The 18,976-nt window shown below is 41.8% G+C and overlaps 1 protein-coding gene across 2 annotated transcripts in view; it reads left to right on the top strand.

Moving 5' to 3' along the window:
- Positions 1-18,976, top strand: part of ANP32E (acidic nuclear phosphoprotein 32 family member E) — a 42,852-nt gene that overhangs the window by 1,219 nt on the left and 22,657 nt on the right. The window lies entirely within an intron of this gene.

Genomic DNA, 18,976 nt, shown 5'->3' with positions numbered 1-18,976 from the left:
GAGAGAGAGACTGATCATGTGATCCAATTGGAAGAGGGGCCTAGGGTCTTCCCTCCGGCCCAACAAAGAGCTGAGCGGGACTTGTGGGACTGAGTGAAACCTGCCACCAGGGAGCTAGGCTTTGTCTGGAATGTGGGCTGCTGCTTGCTCCCCACGGGACTGGAAATCCGGATTGGAATGTACATCCTAAGTCCCTCATTAGAGAATGTGAAACCCACAGATAATTCCAAACCAGACATTGAGATCTCTGTCCTCCCTACCCTTCACCAGTCTCCAGCCAGGAGGATGCTCCCTGTTTGAGCTCCCTCTGCCCTCCTTGTCCCTGCTAGGTAGCAAAAAACAGCCAAAGCAAAGGAGGCAGAAGCTAAATAAGGGAGAGGGATAATAGCCAAATGCATGCACAGGATCATCAGCGCCAAGGAGTCAGGAGCCCACCATGCCTTCCTGTGACTGATCTGCAAAGCAAAGCCACTTTGCAGATGCCATGTCCTTTTTAACTCTCGTCATCCTTTGAATTAGTTTTCCCTTACAGGAAAGTTTTTAAAAATTTATTTTTATTTAATTTTTGTCCTTACCTGAGGACACACCTATTGACTTTGGAGAGAGGGGAAGGCAGAGAAGAGAGAGGGAGAGAACTATCGATTGGTTGCCTCTAGTACAAACCTGACCAGGGACAGAACTGCAGCCTAGGCATGTGCCCCAACTGGGAGCCTTTCGGTTTACTGGGTGACACTCAACCAACTGAGCCACAGCGACCAGAGCCCTTAGAGGAAAGTTTTGTTTTGAGGTTCCTCCAAAGTCTCTACCCATTTCATCTAAGAAGAATAAATGGTAAAGTGTAAATTAGACTTCCCTGGATAAGGATAGTTATCACAGAGCAACAGGAAAAAAAAAAAAAAAACAAAGAAAAGAAAAGAAAGAAAGCAGAGACATCTTGTGCATGGTACAAAAGCAGGAGCCTGAAGAGAATGACCTCAGAGTTCCCAGAGAGAGCCTGGGGCTGTGATTCAACCTCTCAGGGCGGGTGGTGTGTCTTGCCAGGCGCCACCTCCTGGTTGTCTGTGGACTTTCCAACTTTAAAATTGTAATGTAAAATGTTTTGTATGTGATTCCTTCTGGTAAGTGTTTCACCGCTGGTGGGCTTTGGGACTTTTGTCTACACAGTTGAACATTGTTCTGCAAAGAGGTCTTAGCCCCAACTCAGCACTCTCCACTTCCGGGCACACAGCCCCTCTAGGCCCTCGTGCTTCCCAAAAGAACAAAGGCCCTGGTTTCTAGGAGAGAAGGGAGACAAAGCACCGTCCTCTAGAGACTTGCCTTTATTTTGACTGTTGGCTCTTTGGATATTTCTGGTGTCAAGAGGAGCATTATATGTTAAAAAAAAAAGAAAGAAAGAAAGAAAGAGAGAAAGAGAGAGAGGAAGAAAGAAAGAAAGTCTCCCCCTTGTCCCCCCCCCCCCCCCCACTCTCCCTTTAGTTGGTACTCAAACTCTGGCACCTTTGTTTTAATTCCTACTCCCTCTCCAGCCTGTGCCTCACTTGGGGTTTGGCGGAAACCCTGCAGAAACCAAGGTGATCCACTGCCTTCTGGCGCCATCTCCTGTCCTTTCAACGGTAGTGCAATGTGAACAAGCCAAAATCAAAGGTCTCTTTAAAAAGGATATTTAAACTCACTAAATATCCCAGGTAGCCTAAAACACCATACAGGAAACCACCAGGTTTTCTGAGTTTGTACAGGGAACGCATACATTGCATGAAGAAGGGAAACAGACCAAAAGGAAAGAAGAATGGTCAGTACAGGGGCGTACTCAAGCAGTACAAGTGATAACTAATTGCTGAGAAGAGAGAATCAATGAGGAGACAGAATTAGATGGAATTCGACTTCCTAAAAGTGCAAGCAACTTTGTTCCATGAAGTAATACAGACCCAGAGCTAGTCTAACTTGATAGATAACCACATTCATTATTACACACTTGTCTTCTAGCACAACGGTACTGAAGGCCCTTAAGTGAACACAAAAGCTTCCAAGAATTAAAGTTAAAGTAAGGCCCCTGGGGGAGGGGGTGGTCAGTTCCCACTGCAGGACCGGTGCGGTATGAGAGTCCGGTAGACAGAGGACAGGTAAGAATTTGTGGTCTGAAGTGTTGTGACTTTAACTTTTTAAAAAGGAGTGATTTTGTGTCATGCGTTGATTCTGTGCCCAGAACACTGCCTGGTACATAAATATTTGCTGATTGGATGAATGAATCTAGTCATTGGGACATGTATTTACTTTCTTTCTACCTTTGGTATCTCACTGAATTTTAAACTAGAAGGGTCATTGGGCATCATCCCAACTTCCTTGTTTACCTTGTAAAGATTGAGTTTTGAGGGATTTAGGGGATTTTCCCATGGTTTGTGACAGAGTTGCTAAGCTGAACCAGAGAAAGGACACAGGTGCCACTGCACTTTCTCCTGCACCAGTGCTTCTCAAACGTCACCGTGGATGAGTCATCTGGAAAGCTTACTAAAATACTGATTTCTGGGGTTTTCCCTTCCACAGTGTCTGATTTCTGGGGTGTGTCCAGAGATTTGTATTTTTGACAGGCTGTGAGGTGAAGCTGAGGCTACTGGTCTGCAGTACCACACGAGAAAAAAAGCCTTCCACCACCTGGAGAAGCAGAGGCAGTCAGGGCTTTGCTGTTCATTCTCTATAGGGATTCCAGCCATCTGGAATTGTTCCTTGCAATCACTTTTGTAAGGTTAGCAACAATGTCTTCGTTAGTTACAAACATACATGGAGTACTTCTAGGTGCTAGGTGCCATGCCAGACCCAGAAATGAAAAATGGGTAAGCCATCCTCCTGGCCCTCAGGAACTTCACAGTCTCTTAGCGGATGCAGACACCTTCTCCAGTTACTGGAATGCAATGCAATGCGGAGAAGTTCTAGAGAGCGGCAGAGCAAAGCGTTCACTGAACCAAGTCAGGTGGACAATTAGCAGTGAGATTTTCTTTACCTAATGTTGACAATCCTTCCACGGGATGGGAGCATAACCAGGCTCTATAGCTATGTGTGAGAACATAAAAAGTGCCACTCCAAAGGAAGGCAGGCTCATGCTTCACTGTCTTTGAGAGTGACACCAAACAGATCTGACATCAAAACAGGATTCTCCCTAATAGAGTTAATAAACTGCTTCCTTTGCAAGGAGGAAGGAAAAAGGATATCTCGGTGCCCTGGAATTGTAAGTACTTGTTCCATCTGCTCTGCTGGCCACCCCCTCCTACCTGCCTCCTCCCTTTTCTTCTTATCCTCCACCATCCATCTGACTCACACCATCGCTGTTTACCAACTCAAGCAAAAGACATCAACACTTCTACCATTAACCTTTGATGGTTTAAAGTTTTAAAGAAAAATTGTCTTTGTTTTTGAAAAAAAAAAACAACATTATGTCTGAATCACTACAGGGATAGGAATTAGAGCATACACCAAAATCTTGTGACGATGGGTAGCTTATTACTGGTTTAAATCCTCTCCCAAATAGTAAGTCTGTTCTTGGATCAGACTGTGACAAGTGATTTGGATTTCTTTGAAACCTTCTTTCATTGACATTTTGCTCTCAAACTATCTATACATTTTTCAAAAGGATATGAGTCTTGAAAGGTAAAGTGACTTAGCTGAGGTCACGTAGAAATATTACTAGAACAGAGAATCAGTCTCTGACCAACCCCTCACCCAAAACATGTTAAAATACTTAAAAAACAACTTCTAAAGAAAATAGAGGGCATTTCTGGCTCAGTTAATTCCCTGTAATAGTTGAGGAGGTGTTGCTCTGAGGAGGAAGTCCAAATACAAAAACTAATAAACCTTTCTTTTAAACTTCAAGTCATTTCTAAGGCAACATTTACAAAAGTGAAATGCAATTATTAATGAGCCCATAGACCCTGCATTCTCCCCACTGTTCTAACTAGAACTTGCTTGTTGTTTCACATATCACATACATTTTATTTAAGTAGCACTATCATAGGTTGGTTATAAATCCATGCATTTTGGGAAGAATTGATCTTTTTGTGCCTTTCAAAAAACAATAAAAAGGAGTCCTGGCTGGCATAGCTCAGTGGATTGAGCACAGGCTGTGAACCAAAGCATAGCAGGTTCGATTCCCAGTCAGGGTACATGCCTGGGTTGCAGGCAAGGTCCCCAGTAGGGGGCACATGACAGGCAACCTGCACATTAATGTTTCCCTCTATTTCTCTTTCCTTTCCCTTCTGTCTAAAAATATATAATAATAATAATGGGAATAGTTCTTGGAGTTGGCTCCAGAACTGGTTTTTTTTTTTTTTAAATCATTGTTCAAATAGTTTTCTCCTTTTTACCCCAATCCAGTCCCCCCTCCCACCCCTCCCCACTTCCCTCCCATTACTACCCTCCCCGTAGTTTATGACCATGTGTCCTTTAAGTTTGTTCCTCAGAACTGTTAATAGCTCCAGATCTTGGCAATGGCTTGTCACTTTTCCTCTTACTGACAATTTTTAACTTATATAAGTAATACCTGATTAGTTTAGGGCCAATAGAAGATTTTAAAAAATAATATCACTCAAAATTTTTACATATAGAGATAACTACTGTTAACATTCTGATATCTACAAAGTTTTTTCTATAAAGCTACATCTAATGCATATATTTTGTGTGTATAAATGTATTTTTTACAAAAATAGGACCATGCTATATACATAATTGGCCTATAATCTTTTCTAATACTACTTTGTGAACATTCTTTTATGTCAAAAATATAAATCCCTGCCATCAATTTAAACTACATAGTGTTATACAGAAGTAACCTCATGTATTTAACCAAGCCTCTGCCTTTGGATATTTAGTAGTCCCCCCTGACCCATTGTTTACTTATGACAAACAATACTTCAGTTAGAATATTCTTGTTCATATACATTTACACACTTGCCCAATTGTTTCTTAGAAGTAGAATTGCAAGAGGGTATATACTTATAAAAACCTTTTTATTGAAAAAAGTTGAAATTCATTCCTTGTTTTAAAAATCAAGTTTATGTAGGTATAATTTACCTACAGTAAAATTCACCCTTTTTAGTGTAAATTTCTATGAGTTTTGATAAATGCATACAGTCATGTAACCACCATCATAATCTGTATGGGGAATGGCTCATCTTCCCCACCCCACCCTCCCCACCATAATTCCCTCGTGCCTCTTCCTAGTCAGCTTCTCTTCCCACACTCATCCTTAGGTCATGACTGAGCTGTTTTCTGACCCTATAGTTTTGTCTTTTCCAGAATGTTTTATGTATTATATTGTACATACAATATGTGGCCTTTTGAGCCTGTTTTTTTCCCATTTCCCATGGTTCATGTTGTTGCATATCAAAATTGGTTTCATTGTGTCACAGAATTTTTTCATTATGTAGATGTACCACAGTTTATTTGTCCACTTACTAGTTGAAGAGCATGTGGGTTGTTTCTAGTTTCTGACAGCCATGAATAAAACCACCATAAACTTTAAATTACAGGGTTTTTTTTTTTAAAGATTTTATTTATTTTTAGAGAGGGAAGGGAGGGAGAAAGAGAGAGAAACATCAATGTGCGGTTGCTGGGGGCTGTGGCCTAAAACCCAGGCATGTGCCCTGACTTGGAATCGAACCTGTGATGCTTTGGTTCGCAGCCCATGCTCAATCCACTGAGCTACGCCAGCCCGGTCTCAATTACAGTTTTTTGAGTGGACTTAGGTTTTGGTTAATCTTTTTTTAAAATATATTTTATTGATTATGCTATTATAGTTGTCCCATTTCCCCCCTTCACTCCCCTCCACCCTGTACACCCTCTCCCACCCACCTTTTCCCCCCTTTAGTTCATGTCCATGTGTCATACTTATGAGTTCTTTAGCTTCTACATTTCCCGTACCATTCTTGCCCTCCCCCTATGTATTTTCAACCTACATTCTATGCTACTTATTCTCTGTACCTTTTCCCCCTCTCTCCTCCTCCCACTCCCCTGTTGCTAGCCCTCCATGTGATCTCCATTTCTGTGGTTCTGTTCCTGTTCTAGTTATTTGCTTAGTTTCTTTTGGTTTTGCTTTAGGTGTGGTTGTTAATAATTGTGAGTTTGCTGTCCTTTTACTATACATGTTTTTTCTTTATCTTCTTTTCTTAGTAAGTCCCTTTAGCATTTCATAAAATAAGGGCTTGGTGATAATGAACTCCTTTAACTTGACCTTATCTGAGAAGCACTTTATCTGCCCTTCCAATATAAATGAGAGCTTTGCTGGATAGAGCAATCTGGGATGTAGGTCCTTGTCTTTCATGACTTGGAATATTTCTTTCCAGCTCCTTCTTGCCTATAAGGTCTCTTTTGAGAAATCAGCTGACAGTCTGATGGGAACTCCTTTGTAGGTTACTGTCCCCTTATCTCTTGCTGCTTCTAGGATTCTCTCCTTCATTTTTACCTTGGCTAATGTAATTATGATGTGCCTTGGTGTGTTTCTTCTTGGGTCCAACTTCTTTGGGGCTCTCTGAGCTTCCTGGATTTCTTGGAAGACTATTTCCTTTGCCAGATTGGGGAAGTTCTCCTTTATTATTTGTTCAAATATGTGCTCAATCTGTTGCTTTTCCCCTTTCCCTTCTGGTACCCCTATAATTCGGATGTTGGAACGTTTAAAGGTGTCCTGGATGCTCTTAAGCTTCTCCTCGTTTTTTTGAATTCTTATTTCTTCATGCTTTCCTGCTTGGTTGATTCTATCTTCCTTCTGGTCCACTGTATTGTTTTGAGACCCAGTTTCCTTCCCTTCACTATTGGCTCTCCTTCGTGAATCTTCCTTCATCTCTTTTATGGTAACCTGCATCTTTTCATCTAATTCGCGCCCAAAATCAATCAATTCCATGAGCTTTCTGATCACCAGTGTTTTGAACTGTGCTTGTTCAAAAGGATGAGTCCTGGGGGACTGATGTGTTCTTCTGTTGGAAACATATCTTATGTCTTTCCCTGTCTCTCTCTCTCTCTTTTTTTTTTTTTTCAGTCTGGTCGCTCTTGTTACGGTGGGGGGCGGAGCCTTAGGTGTTCACCAGGGCTGGGCACCCCAGTCGCTAGATTGTGACGTTATATGTGGGGGCGGGGGCGGGAGCCGGGGCGGGAGGGAACAATGGCGGTAGTTCCGTTCTTCTGGGATCTCAGTCCCTTCTCTGGGATCATGGGCTGCGAGCTCTGCCCTGGTCCACAATTGCCACCTCACTGGATCCGCCAGCCGCAGCTTGCGTACTCAGGGTCCACCGCTGCGTTCTTGCACCCCGGATGGCTCACGCACCGAGTTCACACCAAGTTTTCCCTGACCTCCGCGTGCCGCCGACCAGCGCCCGCCCGCCTGCTCGTCCTCTCGGCCCCTCAGGGGTGTACGGGTCTACTTCAACTTCTTGGCTGTCCGACTTGCAATCAGATAAATCCTCTATCAGTTCTGGGTGTTATTCTAGCTCTAAATTGTTGTTCTAATCTTGGTTGTGTGCGTCCACCTATGCCTCCATCTTGCCGGAAGTCCCAGTTTTGGTTAATCTTGAGTAAATAAATACCTAGTAGATGGGTTGCATGGTGAGTGTTTACCTTTGTAAAAATCTGCCAAACTGTTTTTCATAGCAGTGGAATGAAAAAAGGAAAAAGGGAAGAAAGAAAGAAAGAAAGAAAGAAAGAAAAAGAAAGAAGGAAAGAAAAGAAAGAAAGGAAGGAAAGAAAGGAAGGAAGGAAGGAAGGAAGGAAGGAAGGAAGGAAGGAAGAGAAAGAAAAAGAGTAGCCATTCTAATAGGCATATAGTGAAACTCCCTTTTGGTTTCAATTTAGGGTGTGCCCCTTTTAGAGTTTTTGCTACGTTTATTGCCATGTTGTCTTCCATAAACATTATACCCCTTCAGTGGTGTACACATGAGTCGTGAGTCTTCTTTCTTTGGAGAGATAAACAGAGGACCCTGCAGTTGGTGTTCCATGACAAGGCAAAAATTCAGTATTTTTCTCTCCCTTGTGACCTTTTAGTTATCACACAGAAATATTGATAAAATTAACTTGTTTCATGGTTAAATTTTGTACAATGAATTCCATCTTCTCATGGATTTTTAAGTATAAAGTGAGAGATATGTTCATTTGGGGGAAATTATGGCTTGAAGATAAGTAAAGTTTACATTAATGAATATAATAAGCTGTGTAAAGACACATAAAGAGAGAATCTTAAAAGCAGCAAGGGAAAAGATGAGGGTTACAAAGGAGTTCTATTAGACTATCAGTGGATTTCTCAAAAGAAACCCTACAGGCAACAGGGGGCTGGAAAGAAGTATTCAAAGTCATGAAAGGCAAGGACCTACATCCAAGATGACTCTCTCCAGCAAAGCTATCATTTAGAATGGAAAGGCAGATAAAGTGCTTCCCAGACAAGGTAAAGCTAAAGGAGTTCATCTTATTATATGAAATGCTAAAATGACTTATCTAAGAAAAAGAAGAAGGTAAAAAATATGAACAGTAAAATGACAACAAACTCACAACTATGAACAACTGCAACTTAAAAATGAACTAAGCAAACAACTAGAACAGGAACAGAAATGGAGATCACAGAAATGGAGATCACATGAAGGGTTATCAGTGGGGAGGGGAGAGGCGGAAGAATTGGGGAAAAGGTACAGGGAATAAGAAGCATAATGGGTAGGTTCAAAACAGACAGGGGGAGGTTAAGGATAGTATAGGGAATGGAAAAGCCTAAGAACTTATATGTACAACCTGTGGGCATGAACTAAGTGGGGGAAAGCTGGAGGGAATGGTTGTACCTGGTGGAGGCAGATAAAGGGGAGAGAAAAATGGGACAGCTGTAATACATAATCAATAAAATATATTTAAAAATGATATAGGTTTCAGGGGTACGATTCTATAGTACATCATCTGTATATTGTATTGTGTTCACCAAAAGTCAGTTGTCCTCCTGTCACCATTTATCAACTCCCCTTCCCCTCTTCTACTTCTGCCCGCCCCCTTTGCCTCTGGTAATCACCATACTGTTTTCTATGTCTATGAGTTTTGTTTAATCTCTTCACTTTTTTTCACCCAGCCCCAAAACTCCCCTCCCCTCTGACTCTGTCAGTCTGTTCTCTGTATTTATAAGTACATTTCTACTGTGTTTGTTAGTTTACTTAGAGTTCAGATATAAATGAAATCACATGGTATTTGTGTTTCTCTCACTGGCTTATTTAACTTAGCATAATGCTCTCCAGGTCCATCTATTCTGTCACAAAAGGTAAGATTTCCTTCTTTTTTCTACTAGTATTATTCAACTGTATGAATGTACCACAGCTTTTTTATCCACTCATCTACTGATGCATGTGGGCTGCTTCCTGATCTTGGCTGTTGTAAATAATACTACAATAAACATTGGGGTGCATCCCTGACCAGTGTGGCTTAGTTGGTTGGGCATCGTCCTGGGAAGTGAAAGGTCACCAGTTCAGTCCCCAGTCAGGGCACATGACTGGGTTGCAGGTTGCCCAGTTGGGGTGCTTTTGATTGATGTTTCTCTCTCACATCTGTGTTGCTCTCCCTCTCTTTCTTCCTCCCCTTCCCCTCTCTCTAAAAATAAATAAATAAAAACTTTAATTCAAAAAATAAACAAACTTAAGGGTGCATATATTTGTTTGAATTAGTGTTTTGGGTTTCTTTGGATATATTTCCAGAAGTGGAATTGCTGGGCCATAAGGCAGTTCCATATTTAATTTTTTGCACCAATCAACATTCCCATCAACATTGCATGAGGGTTTCCTTTTCTCCATATTTTAGCCAACACTTGATTTATTAATGATACTCATTCTGACAGGTGTGAGGTGATATCTCATTGTGGTTTTAATTTGCATTTCTCTGATGCTTAATGACATTGAGCATCTTTTCATATGTTGACTACCTGTCCTCTTTGGAGAAGTGTCTATTCAGGTCTTTTGCCCAATTTTTCCCACTTTTTAATTGGATTGTTTGTTTTTGTAAGATTTTATTTATTTATTTTTAGAGAGGGGAAAGGGAGGAGAAAGAGGGAGAGAAGAATCAATTGGTTGCCTCTCGAACACCTCCAACTGGGAACCTGGCCTGCAGCCCAGGCATGCGCCCTGACTGGGAATCGAACCAGTGACCTTTTGGTCTGCAGGCCAGCACTCAAGCCACTGAGCCACACCAGCCATGGTAGATTATTTATTTGTTTGTTTCTGATGTACTTTATAAATTTTGGATATTAACTCCTTATCGGATGTGTCATTGGTGAATACATTCTCTCATCCAGGGGGTTGTCTTTTCATTTTGTTATGGTGTCCTTTGCTGTGTGAAACCTTTTTAGTTTTATGTAGTGCCATTTGTTTATTTTATCTTTTGTTTCCCTTGTCTAAGGAGATATATCTGAAAAAATATTGCTATGAGAAATGTCTGAGATTTTACTGCCTATGTTTTCTTCTAGGGTTTTTATAGTTTGAGACTTAATTCATTTTGAGTTTATTCTTGTGTATGGTGTAAGAAGGTGATACAATTTCATTTTTGTACATAACTGTTCAATTTTCCCAACACCATTTATTGAATAGACTGTCTTTATCCCACTATATGTTCTTGCCTCCTTTATCACTTATTAATTGACCATAAAGGTGTGTGTTTATTTGTGGACTCTCTATTTTGTTCCATTGATCTATATATCTGTTTTCACGCCAGTACCTGCTGTTTTGATAACTATGGCCTTGTAGTATTGTCTGATATCAGGAAGCATGATTCCTCCAATTTTGTTTTTCCTTCTTAAGGTTGCGGTGGCTATTTGTGTTTTGTGGTTCCATATATATTTTTGGAACACTTGTTCTACTTGTTCTAGTTCTGTGAAATACATCATTGGTATCTTGATAGGAATTGTGTTGAATCTACAGATTGCTTTAGGTAGTAAGGACATTTTAATGATATTAATTCTTCCTATCCATGAACATGGTATAAGCTTCCACTTTTTTGTACCTTGTTTCCGAGTAGAGGTCTTTTACATCCTCGGTTAAATTTATTCCTAGGTGTTGTTTTTTTTTTCCGATGCAATTGTAAATGGAATTGTTTTTTTAGTTTGCATTCTGATAGTTCATTCCTGGTGTATAAAAATGCAACTGATTTCTGGATATTTATTTTGTATCCTGCCACTTTACTGAATTCATTTATCAGTTCTAATGGTTTTTTGGTGGAATCTTTAGCATTTTCTATATACACAGTATCATGTCATCTGTAAATAACAACAGTTTTGCTTCTTCCTTTCCAATTTGGAGACCCTTTATTTCTTCTTTTTTATCTGATTGCTGTGGCTAGGACTTCCAATACTATGTTGAATAAGAGTGGTGAAAGCGGACATCTCTGACTTATTCGTGATCTTAACGGGGAGCACTTTTAGTTTTTTCCTGTTGAATGTGATGTTGGCTGTGGGTTTGTCCTATATGACCTTTATTATGTTGAAGTATGCCCCTTCTATTCCCACTTTCCTGAGAGTTTTTATCATAAGTGGGTGCTGGTTTCATCAAATGCTTTTTTTCCTATGTCTATTGGTATAATCATGTGAATCTTATCCTTTTTTTTTTTACATGGTATATCATGTTTATTGAGTTGAAGATATTGTACCCCACTTTGGCTGTCTCTTTGTGTTTGTTTCTATGTATTAGGTAGATCTGCTCTGCCTACCAGTCTTATAAGGAGGCCTTATGTAGTAGGTGTCCAGTAGGATGCAACAGAGAAGTTACCTTGACCACCCGAGCTGAGTGCTACAGGAATGTCCCTTGTGTGGATTGTGTGAGCTCTCCTGTTGTAATTGAGTCTTGGTTGCTATTGGCCCAATTGTATGTGGGAAGGACACTCAGGTTGGCTGACTATGAGGATCAACCCCAGGCACAATGAATGAGCTGCCATGCAGGTGTTGACCACAGAAAGAATCTGTATGCCTGCTGAGATCTCTCTTTGGATATGCTGCTTGTGATGCTAATTGGAGCCTGCTCTGATGTCTGAAGCTGGCTACTTAGGTATGTCTGATCTGGGGCTTCTTGGGAGAAACTCTAGTGCAAGTCAATGTTAGATGCTGCTTGTGGCTGGCCCTGGGTAACCTGTTTGGAGCTACAAAGTGATCCACAGTTTGTGGCTGCCTTTGCTAGGCCTTGGTGTATGTGGGAAGGACCAACCTGCACCACAAGGCCAGTTTCCACCAGCACCAAGCCAGGGGCAGGTCAGCAAGAGGCCCAAAGCACCTGGAGATTTGCCTCCACCTGCTGGCTGCCTGTTAGGCTCAGTCACTGAAAGAGCCTCTGTTGGTACTGGAGTTGCATGAGGTAGATTCTCAGTGAGTCACCAAGTAGGGGCAAGTGATGTTCACCAGAAGATACAGGTTCAAACTCAGTGCCTGTGTTGAGTCTGAGGCCCCTCAGGAAAAGTCCCAGGGTATACCAAGTCTAGTTGTCCCTTTCTGGGATCCTGCAGACCTTTATGGTGGGGCAGGGTGTTGGGGAATTGTCAGGGTGAGGCCAACAGAGTTTATCAGGCCCAAATAGACCAGTATTCTTTTTTTTGTTTTTTTAGAATGTTATTTTTAATTTAACTATTTTATACATGCCTAAACTAAGATCACATTGACATGTATTCGATTTTTTTAAAGATTTTATTTATTTATTTTTAGAGAGGGAAGAGAGGGAAATAGAGAGAGGGAAACATCAATGTGCAGTTGCTGGAGGTCATGGCCTGCAACCCAGGCATGTACCTGACTGGGAATTGAACCTGTGACACTTTGGTTCGCAGCCCAAGCTCAATCCACTGAGCTACGCCAGCCAGGGCTTAGACCAGTATTCTGGTATATGAAGGGAAGGCTCTGCATGGGTCAGCTTTGTAAGGGAAAAATGGCCCCTGCCCTAGAACCACACAGCTTAGTCTGTCCCAGATTCTTCTGGGAGCCAGATCTCAGTAGGGTTGGGGCTGCCTAGAGTTGGGATGGTGGGGCTGCTGGGACAATGGAGATTGGAGCTCATGGATCTCTGGTGAGAGGGATGAACCAGTCAGGTTCACAGGAAAGTGGAGGGGGGGATGGCCACCACCCCACAGCCATACAACTCAGTCACTGACACCCCCTGAATCTGCCCAGACCTCTATACCCCAGCCTAGGCAGTTAACTCCTCAGCAGGGTGCAAGCTTTGCAGGCTGGAGCTATTGCATTCCCCCAGGCTGATGCTATAAGGGGGGTAGTGCTCTACCCAGGAAAGATTACATCTGAGGTATCGGATAATGACAGTGCAGGAATCCTAGTGGCTGTCCCTTTAGCTCTTTCCTCAGAGCCAGAAACCCCAGTCTCTCTTTATATGACTCCAGTCTGCTCTGCTGGAGCCTAGGGTGAGTGGCTGTGAATGAGATTTTATTGGTTGGCTCTTTAAGAGGGTGTCTGTGTCCCTAGAAGACTCCTGCCTCTCTCTGGCAAAAGAATCCCCATTGATTTTCATAGCCATCTGTTATGTGGGCACCTCTTTCTGGTTTTGGTGCTCTGGGCTGAGGAGTCTGGTGTGGGGTTGAGACGTCTTGTTCCTCAGGGGGCACCTTCACAGCTGAGCTATCCTTCTGGAATCTCAGCTACCTCTAATGGGAGTGGGGCCAGCCCTTTTCATGTCTCTGTCCTTCCTACCAGTTTCGATGTGACTTATTCTATAAATCCTTCATTGTAAGACTCCTGTTCTGCTAGTCTTCAGTTGATTATTCAGGTTGATTGTTCTATATTTTTGCTGTAATTCCAGTTTGGTCCTAGGAGGTGATGAGTGTACCTTCTACCTGCTCTGGTACTATTTTGATCTCTTCCTCATATTATTATTTTTTAATAATTTTGTTTTGTATGTTCTCTTTCTCTAAAACTCCTGTTAATTATATTTTGAATCTTCTGGTTGATTTCTAATATCTTTAACTTTTTTCTTCTATTTTCCATCTTTTTGCATTTTGTTCTACTTTCAGGAGATTTCTTCAGCTTAATTTGTTACTCCTTATATTGAATTAAGGTCTGCATTCATGTTCTTAATTTTCATAAGATATTTCTTCTAAGAATATTCTTTTTATAGCATCATTTTCTTTTACCTTAATGAACGCATTATCTTTTATGATATTAACTTAGGCTTTAAAAATTTTTTTTTCTTCTGCTTCCTGCTTCATCTCTGTTTCCTCTGAGTTCTTTGTGAAATTTTTAATTTTTATCATTATTTAAAAGTTATGTATTGGTTTTGGGTGTACAGCTTAGTGTTCTTCTAAGTTCTTTTTTTTTCCAGTTTTCTTTCTTTCTTTTTATTTTCTTGGTTCTGCTTCTATATGAAAGACCTCTCTAAAATATTTGGTGATCCTTACCTATCCATTCACGTTTAGGAGTGGAACACTTAGAAGATGTAATTATGGTTGGAAGCTTGTTGACTGATAGATTGCACAGTGAGGGAATGGAAGATATATCTGGCCAGTTTATACCGTTTTGTCAATATTTCTGGACTTGTTCCCTAGACTGGTCCATTTTTTAGAGAGGAAGCCTCTAAGTTTTTACCTGAAGATACAACCAATTGCAAGATTAATGGAGGAGAGAATGGGGCTGGTTTGGGAGAGATCTCACTGTTTGAAATATAGATTTTTTTTCACCTTTTCTGCCAGTTTTCATCATTCCTAATCTAGCCTTAGTTATGCCTGGTGTCTCTGAGTTTAGACTACTTTATTTGATCTCTGTATGTCAGAGTTGGGAAGGGACTTAGCTGCTTTCAATATGATCTTCAACCATTTTTCTGTTTTAGCTCTACACTCACTCTTATCTGCAAGGGTTCTTAATGCTTCCATATTCATAGTCCTCGTGGGTGTCTACAGTGTAAATCAGTTTGTCTTTCAATCTCCTACAAGCAGTTAGGTTTCAACTTTCTTCTCTCTGCTAAGACAATTACCTCTAGTCTATTGGGATCTCTTAAGGGGACCCTAATAATGGCATTCCTTCTTTGTGCAAGGGTCCTGAATCAGCTGAGAAGTAAAGCAAAAAATAAGTATGGAGCTAAGCACATCACCTGTATTACTATTTGATGCTAGGTTGGAGCATGCAGTTTAGTGTGAGAGTCAATGAGTCTGCTCACTGTATCCCCAAATCAAGCAGCCTGGACTGGGGAACCTTCAGTGAGGAAAAGCAAAGACCAATGTGTATTCTGATAAACAGGCTCCCTTCCCTAAGAGCGAGGAGAATGAAGTGGAGTGGACCACAACACTTAAGGTGGATGGATGAATAGAAGGCTGAGAGGGGCCTGGTTATACTAATTAGTCCTTTTCACAAGAAGGAAAACATAAGTAAGGAAGAAGTGCTTCTGAACTACATGGTTCATCAGCTTTACAGATTCCAAAATTTTGTTGAGGTCTCTCATTAGCTGTCTTCCCTTTGCTCAATCTCTTTGTCCTTTTGGGTTTAGATCTGAATTTTTTTTATTGAGATATAATTGACATATAACATCATATTAGTTTTAGGCATACAACATAATGATTAGATATTGGTATATGTAGTAAAATGCTCACCACAATGTCTAGTTAACATCTACCACCATGCACAGTTTCAAATTTGGGTTTAGGTCTTATTCTTTCAAAGTCATTTTAATAAGGCTTGGGAAGAAATGGAAAACAAAGTATATTAAAAACCAGAGGTTTTAAGTTATTTTTTAAAAGTAATCTTGTCATCAAAGTTACAAATTCCTTTATTTTTTAATATTCACTCAAGGATATGTTTATTGACTATGTTATTTTTGTGTTTTTTTTAAAAGATTTTATTTATTTTATTTATAGAGAGAGGAGAAGGGAGGGAGAAAGAAAGGGAGAGAAACATCAACATGTGGTTGCCTCTCTCATGCCCCACACTGGGCACCTGGCCTGCAACCCAGGCATGTGCCCTGACTGGGATCAAACTGGCAACCCTTTGGTTTGCAGGCCAGCACTCAATCCACCACCAGCTGGTGAGCCACACCAACCAGGGCTGTTTGTTGATTTTAGAGAGAGAGGAAGGGAGAGAGAGAAAGAAAGAGAGAGATGGATGTGAGAGAGAAACATTGATTGGTTGTCTCCCATACACGCCCAGGCCAGGGATGGAACCTGCAACCAAGTATATGCCCTGATCAGGAATCAAACCCACAACCTTTTGGTGTATGGGACAACGCTCTAACTGTGGGGGAGCTCCATCCAGCAGAGCTCTTCTGGCTGCAGCAGATGAGAATAAACCTGCCAAGATGTGATCTGCTTGGGGAGAAAAGGCTGGTGGTTATCTCTCAGAGGAGAAGGGCCTTGAGCCTCTTTCTCAATGGGCTCTCACTGAGTTTAGTTTGCACAGATACACATAGCTTGCAGGTAGAGCTCATCAATCAATGTCAGACAGTAATGGTCAAAGAAATGAGATAAGTTTAACAGATAACATTTGAAGGATCATGAGGGCCTTTTCTGAGTTAGGGTCTGCTAGACAGAGTGACGCCAATTGGCCATAAAACCTGTGGAAACAAACTTATTTTGTGCTTGGACCCTAAACATTTAGTATGCATAGCTAGAGGACATTCTTAGCAAAGCAGATTTCACAGGATTTAATGCATTCTTTCTCAGGTCTGATTGCTCCTAGAAACTGTCATTCCTGCACAGGGCTGCACCCTCCTTTGGCTTTGTTTCAGGCCAGAATCAGGTGGGGGAAGCAGGGCAGCCAAGAGATTAGGAGACTTTTTACAGATAGAATGAGGACTCAGGCTATGACAAAGCTGAGGGGTCAGGGTCTTTTGTCCCTCCTCCATAATCCCTTAAGTCCTTCCCTGATTGCCCCTTAGAGGCCTGTCTTAGGGTGTTCCTGTTACAGGGTGCAGCCAAGAGGGGGGCCCCAAATAGGGATTTGGAATGGGGTCCAGAACTCAAGGTGTTCAGGAAATATTAGGATGTCCTCACCCCTCCCCTACAGGTGTGGGTTGGGGGAAGGGACAAATGGAGCAGGGCCATTGAGAGCTGTTTTACATAGCAACAGCTTTGCAGCTAACCTCTGGTGTGGTCATTTAACATATCTATAACCTTTAACTGGTTGCATAGATATGTTAAATAGCTGTGGCAATGCTCTGAGACAGGGGGATGGAAGTAAACCCCCCCCCCCCCAGATGTAACTGGGAGGCAGGTCCCTGAGTTACAGCACCTGTGTGGGAGCTTGGAGGTGATTGGCTCCATGGCATGGGGCCATACCTGCCCAGACTCACAATGGCAGCCCTGTAAAGCTGGAAAGACATTAGAGTGCTGGCAAGTGTAGCCAATTGTGGGAGGAGTTGGAAATGGGGCTGCAGAGGGAGATTGGCGTGGAGATTTAAAACCGAGAGGCAGGGGCCCTGGGAGGGAGAACCATATGGCTTTGGCCTAGTGGAGACTCTCACAGCTATTGTGCAGAGAGGACCATGCGGCTTTGCCAGAGTGGGGACTCCTGCAGCTTTAGAAGGGGGAACCACCACCTGGCTTTAGCAGAGATCCCGGCGACACAGCTGATGGTGCCGGGAACCATGGGAGGTCTACCAGCCGAGCATGGATTACTGGGAAGAACTGGGGGCTGCCTGAGCCATGGACTTCTATTTCTTTTCCTGAGATACGGTACCTCAGACTGGGCAAAAGGGGGAAGGAAGGACTGTGTGTGTTTATGGGTGTTTTAAGGGACTTTGGGATTTTGATGAAGACATTAGGTCACTACTTTAAGTCTGCATAGCATTAAATAAACATTTCCTTTCTTTTTCATGAATCTCTGGCATTGAGAGATATCTTTACTATAAGGCGGTGGACATAATGAACCTGGGGGTTTCCTTTTGGTAATAGTATATTGCCGTCAGGCCCCCTTTGCCCCCCCCCCCCTCCCCCTTTAATATTCCTTCCTTAAGGAATCTTACCCGTCATTGATTATCCAGCCATCTTCCAGGGGCCAAGTAGGGTGAGGTGAAGGAGGCAGAGGCTGTGCTACTGTCAGGAGGATAAGTTTTGTCTCCTTAGTGGCTTATGGTCCCAAGGTCCCCTAGCCGTGGGGCCTTTCTGCCTGTTGTTGAGGTTACAGCTCCTGAAACCAGGCAGAACGGTTTCCAACATCCAACCAATTGAGCCAACTGGCTAGGCCAAGGTTACAAATTTCTTTCAAGGCAACTGTTTTTATATCTGTGCTGAGGAATACAATGAGGTAATAATTTTTAGACTGCAAAATCTCTAAATAATTTTTATTTGATATTGCAATATGGATTTCTAGGAGATTTACTCTTCTAATTTGTTTGACTTTGGCTAATATTAGAACTAGTTTGCACTCTGTTAGCTCATAAAGAGGTGACTCAAATTGGAAAATCTTAATCTAGAATTCTAAATATTTTGCAGATTTTCACAGAATTTCATATTCACATAGCAATAGTCAAAGGTTTACTGTAACAATATTCATGCTTCCCTTTTTGTCACTTATTTACCCCTACAGAGAAAAGGATTCCAAATTAAAGAAAACATTGGATTGGAAAAAACCTGGAAAATGTAGGGTAGTTTAATCATTTTATAGTATTCATGGTGACAATCCAAACCTTTTCTTAAAAAAATCTGATGAGGCTTCTGGCCAAGATGGAGGCATAGGTAGATACACTGTACCTCCTCTCACAACCAAAAGAACAACAACAACAAATTGAAAAACAAAAAACAACCAGAACTGACAGAAAATCAAACTGTATGGAAGTCTGACAACCAGGGAATTAAAGAATAAACATTCATTCAGACCGGTAGGAGGTGTGGAGAGGGACAGGGTGAGGTGGCAGCTGGCAGAGTGGGTTTATCTGCTGCACATTTGTGTGCAGATAAACCAGGAGGAACAACTGGGGAGCAAGTTAGACTGTGCAACCCAGGGATCCAGCACAGGGAAATAAAGCCTCAGACCTCTGACTGAAAAAACCTACAGGGGTTGAGGTGGCGGAAGAAACTCCCA

The sequence above is a fragment of the Phyllostomus discolor genome, chromosome 14 (genome assembly GCF_004126475.2).
Source record: "Phyllostomus discolor isolate MPI-MPIP mPhyDis1 chromosome 14, mPhyDis1.pri.v3, whole genome shotgun sequence".
In the NCBI taxonomy this organism is placed as follows: Eukaryota; Metazoa; Chordata; class Mammalia; order Chiroptera; family Phyllostomidae; genus Phyllostomus; species Phyllostomus discolor.
Note: the sequence above shows the minus strand (reverse complement) of the source record. Positions and strands in the feature narration are given on the sequence as shown.